The sequence below is a fragment of the Crocuta crocuta genome, unplaced genomic scaffold (genome assembly GCF_008692635.1).
Source record: "Crocuta crocuta isolate KB4526 unplaced genomic scaffold, BGI_CrCroc_1.0 scaffold129, whole genome shotgun sequence".
NCBI classification, from domain to species: domain Eukaryota; kingdom Metazoa; phylum Chordata; class Mammalia; order Carnivora; family Hyaenidae; genus Crocuta; species Crocuta crocuta.
In genome coordinates, this window is record NW_027551571.1 from 13,964,609 (window position 1) to 13,979,243 (window position 14,635).

Genomic DNA, 14,635 nt, shown 5'->3' on the forward strand with positions numbered 1-14,635 from the left:
AAAACTACAGTGTCCTGGGGCACCTAGGTGGCTCAGTCAGTTGAGCATCTGACTCTTGAGTTCAGCTCAGATCATGATACCAGGGTGGTGGGATTGAGCCCCACATCAGGCTCTGCGCTGAGTGTGGAACCTGCTTAAGATTCATTCTCTCTCTCTCTCTCCCTCTCTCTCTCTCTTCTAGAAATAAACATATTAAAAAAAAACAAAACTACAGTGTCCTGGGGCACCTAGGTGGCTCAGTCAGTTAAGCACCCGACTTTCGCTTAGGTCATGATCTCGCGGTTCGTGGGTTCGAGCCCCGCATCGGGCTCTGTGCTGACTGCCAGCTCAGAGCCTGGAGCCTATTTCAGAGTCTGTATCTCCCTCTCTCTCTGACCCTCCCCTGCTCATGCTCTCTCTCTCTCTTCTAGAAATAAATAAACATATTAAAAAAAACAAAACTACAGTGTCCTGGGGCACCTAGGTGGCTCAGTCAGTTGAGCATCTGACTCTTGAGTTCAGCTCAGATCATGATACCAGGGTGGTGGGATTGAGCCCCACATCAGGCTCTGCGCTGAGTGTGGAACCTGCTTAAGATTCATTCTCTCTCTCTCTCTCTCTCCCTCTCTCTCTCCCTCTCTCTCTCTCTTTCAAATTAAAAAAAAAAATACAGTATCCAAAATGGATTGTGTTTTATGATTGGTTAAGAAAAAGATACTAGAAAACAGCAAAAAAATAAATAAATAAATAAGAATAATGATGACGATGATAGAAAATACAGCACTTAAACTGAGCCAGGTACTGTGTTTACAGGTGGAGAAGCAGTGGCATAGGAAAAGTGAAATGCTTTCACCTACCAAAAAGCACTGTGACCAGAAAGTGGGACAACTGGCATCTCATCCTGGGTAAGCTGCCTCCAGAGGCTGTGCCCTCGGCCCTAAAACTCTAAGATGTGGATACACACACTCGGGAGGAGACTTTTCGGCAACTGACATAGGTCCTCTAAAACAGCTACATTTCCAAAAACACCACAGGGGTAGAACACAAGACACACACTTGTACGTGCTCCCACATGGATGAACTAGGTCAAGGGCCACAGTTTTCCCACCCACTCACCTCCCTCTCAGAACCTCATCTTCTGCGGTACCCCAAAGCCCAACACCACTCACTATCCCCTCTGTCCCTGGGTCTCTGAGGTCATAATTTAGAGACATGACTCTTCCTAAAAATGCCACTAACTGGCTCTTCACCTGGACCATGGCATCCCAGGATGGCTTTTGAATCAATGGATGATCCCAACTGAGGCAAGATCCACCTAGAAGAGTGGTTACATACTGAGGTGATTTTGGTTTTTCTTTTGTTTTGTTCACTCAGCAACACGTCAATATCTTTTCTTTCAAACTGATTTGGAGATACTCATCATTTTTTAAGGACTGCATATTTTCCTCTGTAGTATGCAAAGGATACTTTGCCTTTGAAAAGGAAAAAGTATACTTTTTCCTTTGAGCCGTACTTCAGTTAATTAATCCCTTAATAAGGGCCATTTAGGAGTTTTTCCATTTTTCCATTAATCAGAAATCCATGAATATTCTAGTGCATTCCCACACAACTTTCCCCACTCAAACAGTTTCCTTCTCAGGGTAAATTTTTAAAGCAGCATTTCTGGGTCAAAATATATGGTATTTTATGTGTTGATACTTGTTGTCAAAGTGCTTTACAGATAGGTTGTACTGATTCATATTTTTCTGAACCCGGCACTTCTCAGCACCTTGACAATTACCGTTACTTTTTGTAACCCAATCTGTTTGCCTTCACCAATAGACACAATATAGTATCTCAATTCTTAACTCCTACTTTTTCATCATTAGCAAGATTGAACATCTTTTGACATGTTCTGACCACTTTATTTCTCCTTTGTTGTAAACTGCCTATTTCATTTGTTTATGTGAGTTGTTTTTCTTTCTCCTTTTGTTTTGTGAAGGGCTTGCATATATTGGGCTTAGTAGCCCTACCATTAATGTTGTAAATACCCTTCCCATTTTGTCATCCGGCTTTAGATCTTAATCTGGTTTTCACAGGGCAGATGCTTTTTAATTTTGTTAAGTAAAACTGACATGTTAGGAACCTATAGAGGGTTTTTCTGATTAAATGATTACATATTTAAATTAAATCAGACCCATATGCTTATAAATAACCCACAGATACTGCAACCTTCCCTCTAGAAGCAATGGTCTAAGCTCTGCAGAGAATATCACAGTTGATTAATTGTCTCTGGTGAGATTGTGCCTCCAGTCTCCATGCTTTTCCCCTTCCCAGTTTCTTCCCCTTGACTTGCAAAGCCCTCCTTGAGGCAGAATGGAAGCCATCTACATGATCATCCCCTTCCAAGGCTCCTGTTTACATTCCAAAGCTTAGTTTTAGCACTGGAATGTAGCCCTCTACCCTCGTGCATTTGTTTGAGTAATCCTGAAGCACCAGCAAGCACCCAGCCTAGGTCTGGCCTGTGTTTAGCAAATCCATTGAAGTATCTCTCTCATCAATAGAGGGGACGCTCTGTCCCATCCTCAGAAGAGAAAAAAGACAGAGAGGCAGATGGATCGGCAAGGGGAAAGCCCGTGGCAGGGTCTGCCAGCTCGAGGTCTTGCCCCAGCTTCATTATGACTGTGGTTGAAATGGACATTGTCATCTGTGAACAGGCCTAGCCTTCTGCCAACAAAGCCCAAGCACTGCCAAGCCTCAAAGGCCTCCAAGTACGCTGTGGCAAGAGCCTGCTCAGGGATGACTTCACCAGCCCAGGGTAAAGCCAAGAACCAAAATACTTCGTCTTCTGTTGTTTATTTTTAAATCGTGATTGTGTGTTCCCTCTTCTTTCAGGGACATCAAACATGTAGGAACATTGTGCAGGGACTTCTGGGGGGCCTGGTCGTTGGCAAGAGCACAGAGGAGATGTCAGGCAGGTGCTGGGAACAGTGTATCCGTGGCAGATGTTCAAAGGGCTGACCACACTTGGCTAGACTTGCTGTCCAATAAGTGTGTCTAGTCCCAAGGCTGTGGTCATCTGGGAATAGTCACGGGGCACATGGATCCCCAACCCCAAGGATACTACTTCCCCTGCTGCGTCCTCCACAGGAAGCTGCTTATCTTCAAGTTCAAGAGGTGGAGTTCACATCTTTGTTGATCTCACGCTCTTCCAGAGCAATACTTCTTCACTCTGTTTTGTGTAAATCTCAGCTCTTTGGAGGCTCATACCTTCAGGCCATCTATTCACTACTACTCCCTCTCATGCTCGTTCATCAAAAACTTCAGTGTCAGGCAGATTACGCTCAACCAAAGTCCCTAAGTGACCTCAACATCTTCCAGATGAGCAGTCTAGCACCTGTGGGCTTAGGGGAGGCTCCCTAGGGGAATGAATGCTGGGGAGGCAAAGACAGCAAAGTCTACTACAGATGACCTTCCAGTGTGATCCCAGCACTGGCTCTGCCGTGGTCATGGCAGAAGGAAGGGGAGGCCCCTTGACTCACCTGAGAAATGCATTTTTAGATGTTTTGAACCCCCTAGAGTCAAAGATCTACAACAATGTATGTACTGGATGCCGGCTTTCTCCTAAATCACAGGTAACTGCTTTCCCAGCTGTCATTCATTCTCTCCCAGTTGGTAAACCGTTTTGGACCAGTTACAGAAGCTGTTGGAATGGTTTTAGGAAGTGCCTGATCCTGTCTTCACATAAAACACATGGCAAGTTCATTTACATCGCTGGTGCAAGCCTCTGCTGAATTAAACATTCCACCTTCTAATTTGTTCAAAACTTCTAAGGACACTCATTTTCTTAGCCCATTTCAGTTCATGTCTACCACCAGCAGTGGCTTTTGGCATTCTTTAGCAGTCTTTAGTTTTCACACAGAAACCAAACTGTAATCATTTCATAAGAAGTGTCTTACACCTTATACCTGACACAGTGTCCACGATGAGGAACAGAGGACATGAGCGGCCCTGAGCTGCCTGTTGGGTGCTAAAGGTCTACTGTAGAGACATCTGTGGGCTTTGCCACCTGGCATCTACTTACCCTTCTGCTGACAATTATCCTCTCACCAACTGTTAGATGCTGAGTCTTGGTGGACTTCACTCCATAATCAGGACTGAAGCCTATAATCTAAGCTTAAGCCAACCAGATCATCACATCACAGTAATATGGAAGCAGATACAAGACCCAGTCTGACCAGTGAGAGGCAAGAAAAAGTCGACTGAAGTTTCTAGGAAAGAGACTGCTGCTATTATTTCCTGCTGGCGTTGAATCTGAGGAAATGTAAGCTTGGGAGCTAAGGCAGCCACTTAGTAACCTGAGGGAGGGATTCCACTTGCAGATGGAATCAGCCCAAAGGAAATAGAGTTGAGAGAGATGGAGAAAAAGAGAGAAAGAGAGAGAGAGAGAGAGAGAGAGAGAGAGAGATGCTGAATCCTGGTGATGTTGACTGAGTAAGGTCCTGCCTGAAGCCAAGCCTGAAACCAGCCCAAACTCTGCCCTTTTCAGAGAAGAGAATTGATAAGTTCTCTTTTTGCTTTAGGTAGTGTGGGCTGGGATTTCTGCCCCTGAAAAGCAAGAGCCCCAGTGGATACAATCCTGTGTTCAGTTCCATCTCAGGCCTCACCAGCCAATGAGAGACACCTGGTCACATCGACACCAGACTAGTGGCTCTTAGCTTCCACCTCTACTTCTACCTACAGGAATTCAGCACCACCACTCCCAGGCTCCCTCAGTTATTTCTTTTTTTAAGTTTATTTTGAGAGAGAGAGAGAGAGAGAGAGTGCATGGAGGGCCAGAGAGAAGAAGAGAGAGAATCCCAAGCAGCTCTGCACTGTCAGCACAAAGCCTGATGCAGGGCTCAAACTCACAAACCGTGAGATCATGACCTGAGCAGAAACCAAGAGTCATACGTTTAACCAACTGAGCCACTCAGGTGCCCCTCCCTCAGTTATTTCTTGGTGGGACTTCACACATGGGAATCTCACATGCATTCTGCAACAGTTCTGGTCATGTTCTTTGAAACCACACTCTTGTTAAATGACCGCGGCCAGAAGGGTGGGATAAATCCATTGATCCTGTTATGATCATCAGCAGAAGTGGGAGGACAGGAAGTATGTTGGTGGTCTCCAGTAAGACCACTCAATTAACATGGAAGAGAGTCCATGCCATAAAGAAGAGAGAACCATTATTGGAAAAATAGGGAACTAAGAGCCACATAGGCAAAACAAAGGGCCCCACCATGGGCAAGGAGGGCCTTTACCACCAACTAATGAGGAAAGGAAGACCCAGGAAAGGGAAGAGATGTGCCCAGTCATTGGGGGAGGAAGCTGCACAACTTAAACCCAAGCCCCAGTGTTCAGGATGCTTCCCCTGCTCACCCATTCCCTTTGTTGCTGAGCTGAGAATAATTTAGAAAGAGCCGGGAATGTTCACAAACTCCCATACCAGTGCTTTCTAATCCACTATCAAGTTAGAACACATTCCTTAACAGTGGAACAAAGGCCTGATCTATTTAACAACCCAATGGACCCACCAAACATGAGCACCAGGCTCCTGGGCTCCCCTTGATGTAAACTGTCATAGAACAGGGTCCTGGACCACCACAGCCTTCCTCCCTTAGGAAACAGCCATTTTGTGGAGTTACATGTAATCTTTTTCCAGGATTGATCCAAATACTTCCTGATTCACCCCTCAGCTCAGCCATCACCTGTGACGCTAAGATCCTGCAATGCCCTTACATCTTGAGCAAATTCCCTTGGCCATTTAGACCTCCTCTCTCCCACCATCCCAGAATTCCCTCTCCCATTTCTATGACCTAAGGGCTTTCCTCTTCCTTCTTTCTCTATGGCTTTTCTTTTTCAAACCAAACTCCAACACAACCTTCAAATCTCAGGATCCTCAACTGAAAGAAGCCTAACTTCAAAGCAGGAAACCTGAGGGTAGGAGCCAATCGTGGGTCTGCTTCCCTTGACACTGTAGGCCAGTTCCTCCTCTTTGGAGCCTTAGTTCCCTTCCCAATGCCATAGCACCCAAATCCCAGGATTTCCTACATCGTCTGATCCACTATTAGCACAAAAGATGCCCTCTCTTCCCACCCACCCCCAATTACTCCAAGCCTCATGACATCAAATTCTCCAGCACTTAAACAAGAGATGCATTCTGCTCCCAGGCTAGACCCGAATGATGGGAAGCGATGTTCTTGGCCCCAGAGACATGAGAATTTGGGGCTGTTTCTGTTTTAAAAATAAACTGTATGACTTTCAGATTTGAGGGTTGAAGTGCAAAGAGAAAGGGGATATAAGAGAAGCTTCAGGGCTGATTGCCAAAAATGTTTCCCACCCACCAATTTCTTTAACAAGGAGCATCTCAAGGGGGAGCCGACCACATGGTCTTGATTTATTGCAACTTCACTCATCAGGCTGGTATCCTTTCAGGCGTATTGGATGGCCAACAGGCAAAAGCCTTTACAAAGCCCCTTCCCCTCCAACTGGGGCTGGCCAATGGCCAGGAGAGAGGCCTGAAGGAGTTCTGTGCAGCCTCCCAGGAAGGTGCTCCTGCTGGGTGACCTTCCCTCACTGAGCCAGAAAGTTCCACAGAGGATCACACATGACAGAGATGTGGTGACTAATGTCACATGGAGTCAAAGTCTGAATGGAAGCCTTGGGACTGGGCTCAAGTAAGATGGACACATGTGTGTCATTGGGTACAGATAACAACATGGACAACACCACATACAAGCAGTCCCCACAGATGTCACCTCACGCACACATGTCCCTGTGAGCTCAGTCTCTGCCTATAGCTGGGACACCTCTGATTTCCCAGCTATCTGAGAATGGGATGTTGGACCAGCTCATGGACTCTTGCTATACACATACACTCCTGAGAAGTCCATGAAAAATCATGACTTATCACGAAAAGTCATGTTAATTATGCCAAGAGTTAATGGCCCTCTTCCCACTCGCAAATTCAGGTGCAGAGTTAAAGCAAGTCATCTGTTCCCCATAATGACAGCTGCCTATAGGAGAGGGTCTATGTTCACTGATCCCATGTTCCATGATGGAATTTTGCAGTTGGCACCTATATCCCAGGTACATGTCTGCAACCACAAACATGTGCCCATTAAGCACCAAAGCCCTTAGACACACAGAGGAATAAATGTCCACAAACTCCCTCTAGAGGTAGCTACTAGGGGTCATGAGAGAAACTCCCAGGAAGCAAAAGGAGGGGGTAGGGCCAAAAGGTTCCTATGGTCTCCTCTCTCAACTGGTGGCTTTTTTCCAAACATATCCTGAAGCCAGCAAAGGCATAAACCCAGCCAGAGTCTAGCACCAAGATGCATCTCCCCACCAGAGGATCCTCACGAGGATATTCTTTATTGGGAGTCAATCAGGGGCCATGCTTCCTGGCTTCTGAGCTGAGCCCTGTCTGAGTGTAGCTTCCCTCCCAGACAGAAGTGCCTACACCCAAGATGCCCCGCCTTCACACACTTCCACCTACAAGCTGCACATCCGTTCATGAGCTCTTCCCTGATGCTCCTCTGGCGGAGAGACTCCCGGAGCTCAGTGTATAGTCAACACTACCAGCACAGGAGACCCACTGTGGGCACAGAGGATGAGCCAGCTCAGGTGTTCTCGAACTCAGGGAGAGGCACACAGTGCCAACAGGGATGCTGAAGATCATTTTATGATTGGGAAACACACCAATGGTGACAGAGGAAAGAAGCAAACCCAGCAACTGGCTGTTCTTCAGACCAGAAAGTTCTAGAACAGGCTGCTGTCCACTCAGAAAGGGCCTGCTCCTTCGCAAAATACCTGCTGGCTACACCCACTTTCAGGAAATCTCCAGAGTAAGATTCGCAGATGATGGCTCTGCAAGGAAATACAATCCAACTCCTCATTTTCTAAATAGGAAACTAAGGCCCAGAGAGAAGGCAGGTCTGTCCAGAGTGCAGAGCTGGACCAGGAAGCCAGGCTAGGACAGCAACCGAGAACACAGGCTTTGGAGACAGGTGGTCCTAAGTTCAACCTAAACTCCACTGTGGCTAAGGGTCAACACCAACTTCTCTAGTGAAATAAAAACACCACTGGCCCATGGAGTTAGGTGAGAGTTAAATGGGACACTACATAGAAGAATCCAGCACACCACAGGAACTTAATAAATACTGAGCTCTACTTCTTTCTGCTCCTACCTTCTTCTGGCAATCTGAGCAAAGCCTTAGCTGCTTCCCAACATCTGACTAGATGATGCTTTTGAAAATATGACCCAAACTGGGGCGCCTGGGTGGCTTAGTCGGTTGAGCGTCCGACTTTCGCTTAGGTCATGATCTCGCGGTTCGTGGGTTCGGGCCCCGCGTCGGGCTCTGTGCTGACTGCCAGCTCAGAGCCTGGAGCCTGTTTCAGTCTGTGACTCCCTCTCTCTCTGACCCTCCCCTGCTCACGCTGTGTCTCTCTCTCTCTCTCCTAGAAATAAATAAAAAACCTTAAAAAAAATTAAAAAAAAAAAAAAAGAAAATATGGCCCAAACCAAAAAGGCCACCCCAGTGGATGAGAACATGTCAGCCCCTACCAACACCAGAACCAGGTAGACTCCAAGATTCTCAAAGCTGCTGGGTAAGCCACTCCCTCTGGTTAGAGCCCTATGCCTGCTGCACCCTTCCCCTGAGGCTCCAATCCTGTCATAACAGCAGTACCAGGACAGGAGACCCCTCCTCGTTTGGTGGCCTTCGTAGCCCTCCCTCAGAAAAGGAGGAGAGCCTCCCAATTCACAGCATCATGCAGTCGTAGAACAGCTGAGGGGCTGGGCAGGGTCCTTGCTGCCTGCAGATCATTAAGGGCTTTCCTGGGTCACAGGGAGCACAATGCAGGCTTCAGGGCCCCAGAAAGCAGAGCCAGGATCAAGGGACAGCTACAAGTTATTGGGACGTTTCAGGAGTGTCATGCCTCTTCTATCTATACCACGTTTTGGGTCATAAGATGCGTCCAGATCTATCTTCTCAGTGCAGAGTGTAATGGGCCATCTCAAAAGGTGGTGACTCCCAAGCTGGATCCTGGTACTGGAGGACCACCTGCCAAAGATCGTGCCAGGAGTTTCTCTAGCAGGCAAGGGAGGAAGAAGGTGCCTCTGAGGGCCTTTCCAGACCCAGGTGTTTTCAAGACCATTACGGGATTATTACTCAGCTCCATTAAGTTTCAGGGCACTGATGGACAGCCCCAAACATCACAGAGTAAGAAGCTCTTTGCTTTTATGACATTCAGAAAGAAATCCTCCTTGGCCAGGTATGTCCTAGACTTAGCTAAAACTCCTCACTCAGGAAAAGCAAGCTAAAATGCCAGGCCTCCCTCCTCAATCCAGAAATTGAAAACTCCCTTGCAACATGAGCCTAGCAAAGCAAGATCACTGCACTGACCCCGTGAGGGAATTAGGCCACCTGATGGGGGAGGGGGGGTGTGGCACCCTGTGACTGGCGCCTGTGGTGAAGCGTTCCAGGCTGAGCCTCCTAGGACACACACATCTCTGTCTGCTCAGTCTCCACACCATTAACAAGTGGAGATCTCCCTCAGCTGGTCCTCACCAGGCTAATTGGGCAAGAGGGAGGCAGCTTTCCTGAGACAAAGAAAGTCACTTTGTCCAGGAACTTGCCGAAGCCAAAGCGGGCCGTCTTTCTTCTCCGGATTCTAAGACCTCCGTGCCGGGAGTGCTGAGGTGAGAAAGCACACCGGGAGCCACTGGAGGACAAGCCCGCCATTGTGCAAATGATCACAATCTCAACATTTTCTTCCATGTGTTGACGTCTGCTTTCCTATTTTCCCCCACTACACTTCCATTTACTCCACAAATCTTTATTAATCATCTACTATGAACTAAGCAGACAGTCCTTACCCAACTAGAATTTGAAGAGAACAGCTGCGCTCCCCTGAACTCCCAGCTGCCTGTACTCCCCACTGCACCTCACTCCCTGGTCTACTACTGCCATGGGGGAGCTAACAGCCCTCTCCAGAGGAGAGGGGACACCTCCAAGTGTTCCATCCTGAGAGTCTCAAGGCCTGGGGACCAGGTCAGTAGAGGAGTGACCAAAAGAGGGTGGGCTATCCCCCCAACCCCCCAACCCCCTCCAGGGCCCGAACAAACCTGCCTGGCTGACAAGGAAAGGCCCAGAGAATGGAGGCAGTCCAGTGGTCAACACGTAGTGCTTCAAGCCACAGAGGAAAAAGAGGAAACCCTCATGGGGACACCGACCCCATCTTCTCTGCCTTAATTCTTGGGTCTTATGGGGGCTCAGGAGCCCTTTTGGTTTTATTTTGCTTTGCTGAGGGAGGGATGAGGTAAAAATCTGAATACTGGATATCACCATGTCCTCACAGATGCCCCACCCTGGTGGTGTTCAGACTATGCCGGACGGAGTCCTTCAGGGTACAGAGTCCTTTGCAGGATGCCAGGGGAGTGGACCGTAGGTGCGAGGTAGAACCAGGGGCATGGGAGGCATTGTCCCTGCCCCACTGTCTCAAAGGAGCAATTCAGAGGTTGAGATTATCTATTCTATATATGGAGCCTTTTGTTTCAAGAACGGCCCCCACAGAGCTTTAGAAAAAGATGTTTTGTTTTGGATGTCTCCTGCTTTTTAAAAGACAAAATAAAACCAGGGCCCAGAGAAAGAAGGGAATTGGCAAAGGTCTCAGAATGGGTTGCGGGGATCTCCTGACTGTCCGGCCAGAGTTCCAATTCACCCAAGCTTCAGGACCACTTGAGTGTAAAAGTGCGGCACAGTGATACTAAAAGTGAGGTAAGGGGCAATTTATTCCCTAATTGGGAACCATAAGAAATACGACTAGATGGGCTCTTTTCCTTACATGGAAACCACACACAATCCAGGCTTGGCCAGGGTGCCTGGGCCTGGGCGGGTGCCTGTGCTAGATTGTTCCCAGGACAGACTGATGGCCCCCATGTTTGGGGGCCATGTCCTGAAGCCAGGTTTCAGAGCCTACTTCGAGGTCCTGCAAATGCTTCACTTTCCAGGGCGCATCAGTGGATGTGAGCATTGAGTTGCTCCCAAGGGGAGTTACCTGGCTCAGGTATAGAATCCGTCAAGGCCCCAGGCAGAAGGCCCCAAGCAGGGCCCCAGCGGGGCCTGAGTCAGTGTAGGGAGACATGGTGTCAGCGTCTAGCTAATGCTCAAATAGATCATGAATAATTTGCTGGAAGCAGCTGAAGGCCATACACATTCTACAGCCATCAAATGTGGACTGTACATCGTTCTTAAACTTATTTCATTTTCCCTTTTGCCAAAAAAGGAGGGAGGGGGAAGACACAAGTTCTGGGCCATGAAAACAACCCTGCTTCCTCTGCGCTACAGCCCTGTGTTTCTCTGGGCCTGGGCTTTTATTGGTGTTTTGTCTGTGACAGACTTTGGCCACATAAATGTGAATGAAATGAGGTAACTCATAATTAAATCTTCTGGCTACATTGCGGCTGGTGGCTAATGCCTCTCACTGTCAGTGGAAATGATGGAAACAGGCAAGCAAGCAGGCACCGCAATCAAGTGGCCGTGGGGCTGGGAGCTAGCACGCTCAACAGGCCAGGGGCTTCAGACCACTGTTCTGGGATGGAGAGACGTGGAGGAAACGAGGCAGAGTCCACGTTAGCCGTAGCTACAGGATTTGCTTCATGAGTGCCACGGTGTCGGGCACTCGGGTCTCCGGAGCCACAGTGGGGCCCCCATTCTGAGTCTAGCACAGAGGGAACTGACTACCTGAGGACCTCCCGTCCCCAAGTGGACAACACAGCCCTGGGCGAGGACAAATGGCAAAAAGGAGATCACAGCGCACTCCTCTGTAGCCCGTTCTTCCCCATCTCTGCAGCAGCAAAGGAAGAGAGACAAGGGGAAGAGCACAGGACTGATGGGAACATAAATAATGACTAAGATTAGACATTCCAGCAGCCGGGGGCTGAGAACTAAACCAAATTTGATTTAGAAACATAAATGTGAATGTGACATTTCTTACACCCAAATGACATGGATCGAATTCATACTGGTTACACTTGTTTTTAAGTTTATCAGAATTAAAGTTTGCCAGCAGTCCACACCCACAGTTACTAAGCACCCACTTTGTATCAGCTTCTCTACCGTGACTTTGTTCAACACCAGAAGATACCCTATACACCCAAGGAAGGCCTGGCTCACTGACATTCCAGACCCCACAGTAGGTGATGGGTAATGTCTTTCTGCCACAAGGGATATTTAGAGCCTGGCTGAGGGCTTTACATTTAATAATCCATAAGTAAACACTGAAAATACTCTCAGGTAAAGACTAAACACAATTCTCTCTAGATGAAGAGATATGGGCACAGTATTTTTCTTTCCTTCCACTTATTCACCTGTTTGACAAAAGTTTCTGGGGCCACTTGATCACACATATCTGGTGCTCATCAGCACCTACTTCTTTTCTTCCTCCTGAAAGTAGAAGGCCCCATGTTCCAGCCTCCTTGCAGTTAGATGGAGTCCCAGAACTAGTTCTGGGCAAGTGGGCTATGAGCAGAAGTGATACATGTCACTTTCAAGCTGAAGCATAAAAGACAAGTTGAGGGACCCTCCTTCATCCCATTCTCCCACCAGAGCAATCAAGAGAAACTGTGTGCTCCAGATGGTATGGATACAAGAGACTCCATGAGCTTAGGATCTTGAGTGACTGCATAGAACAGAATCCCCACGCCCCAATATGTGACAGACAGAAAGCACGGGCAAGAAATAAAGCATTGTATTAAACCACTGGGATTTCCAGGTTAATTTGCTACCTCATCTAGTCTACCCTAACTACTGTAATGGCAAACCCCATAAAACCTGCCCTAAAAACAAGACCTTTAGGGTAAGGGTTAAGAAATTAGCAGAATGTAGAGAACCTAAATCGAGAACACAGGGAGAAAAGCCACAGAAAGCAGGGCCTGTGAGCTGCCAAGAAGAGCTTTGCCAAGTTCATAGTCTCTGGAAATGGATTCTACCCTTTCATCCCAGGCAGCAAGTATCCTTCACCAACTGGAAGTGCCCTCTGCTCTGCCCCTACCCTGGCCCTCCCCAGTCATCCATCTGCATGGACAGTATCAGAGACAGAGAATGGGACAGGACCAGCTACATAATTCCAGGAGCCCAGGACAGACTGAAAACGTGGGTCCTCTCATCCAGATGGCCAACAGACACATAAAATGATGCTCAGCATCCCTCCTCATCNTAAATTGGAAAAAAAAAAAGAGAAAATGTGGGTCCTCTTGTTCAAAACGTATAAAGAGCTTCAAGATGGACATCCATCTTCCACAGAGGCTCAGTGATGAGCCCGCAAAGTGGGGAAGCAGTAAGACAGGGGCACAGGCAGGAGCGAGGCATCACACAGGTCTCCCTGTCACCAAAGCTGAGTCATACCAATGTTCCTAAAATGCTCCCAGGAGAAGCAACAGCTCCTGGAAAGATTCAATCAAAGGGACTCCCTCAAGACCACACAGCCCGTGAGTAGTAGCACAGCGCACGGCCCAGGCCAGGCCTCCCTGCTCCCCCGTGTCAGACAGGACGCTGGTGGAGCTGAACCGTCAACACCCAGCACCCAGTTGCTGCCACCACCAACAGAACACGTGAGGGATGAGCCTCTCCTACACAGCCATGCCCAGGTCGGAGGTCATGGTGCTCAGTGCTCTGGCAACCCCAGACAACCCCAGGCAACCCCAGGCAACCCCAGGCAGCACACTTTTTGGCACCAGGACATCCCAGCAGCACCAGGCCCAGTGCTGGGGTCAGGGTGGGGGGGTGGCCCCAGGCTAGGAAGACAACCAATGCCTCAGACACCCTACCCAGGCAGAAGGACCGCATTCCCATAAGCTCAGGGTCTCTAGAACACAGCCATCTAGACCAGGAGAGGCATCAATCTCTCCCATCCTCACCCCTCCCCACCCCCCATGGCCCAAAGAGGCAACATGAGGTAGGAGAAAGAGAGCTGGTCTCAGCCCTGCTATTGATCTACTGCGTGACCCTCCAAAAGGTCTCAAGCCTGTTTCTTCCATGGTGAAATCCAAAGCTGGGTTTTATGATCCCCAAGGCACAGCGGACGCCAAAAATCATGATTCTTCCTGAGAGAGCTCTTCCTCCAGTGGGACAAGCCATGTCAACCACGAGGGACTGAACTCCAAGTCCTCCTGAAAACAGACGAAGAGACAGGGCTGCACGACCTTACCTCCTTCCTGGATTTTCTGGAGGGGGGACCTCTTTGTGGGGTCCTAGAGCCCCTCTGCCCAGCCACAGGTCGTGTGGTATGATTTCACATTGTGGGGGTCCCTCAGGGCCAGGGCCTTGCCATGGAAGCAGCCAGAAGCCGCTGCTGGCAACATGTGGGATCGCAGACAAAGGCCGTGTGTAAATCACCCATAAAATCACTCTCTTGCTCCCCACCCAGCTCTAATGGCCCCCACAGAATAATTTACGAAGCCCAAGTGGCGAAGACTTCATGCACCACCCAGGGCCATAAAGCACAGGGTCTCCTGATTGTTCCCCAACCGCCCACGGGCCCCAGGCTGGAACAGGGGAGCCCCCTCCAAATATGTGCTTCTAGGCTCCAACACAGGGCATGTTTTCATTCTATGAAGGCTTTCCTGGGAAGG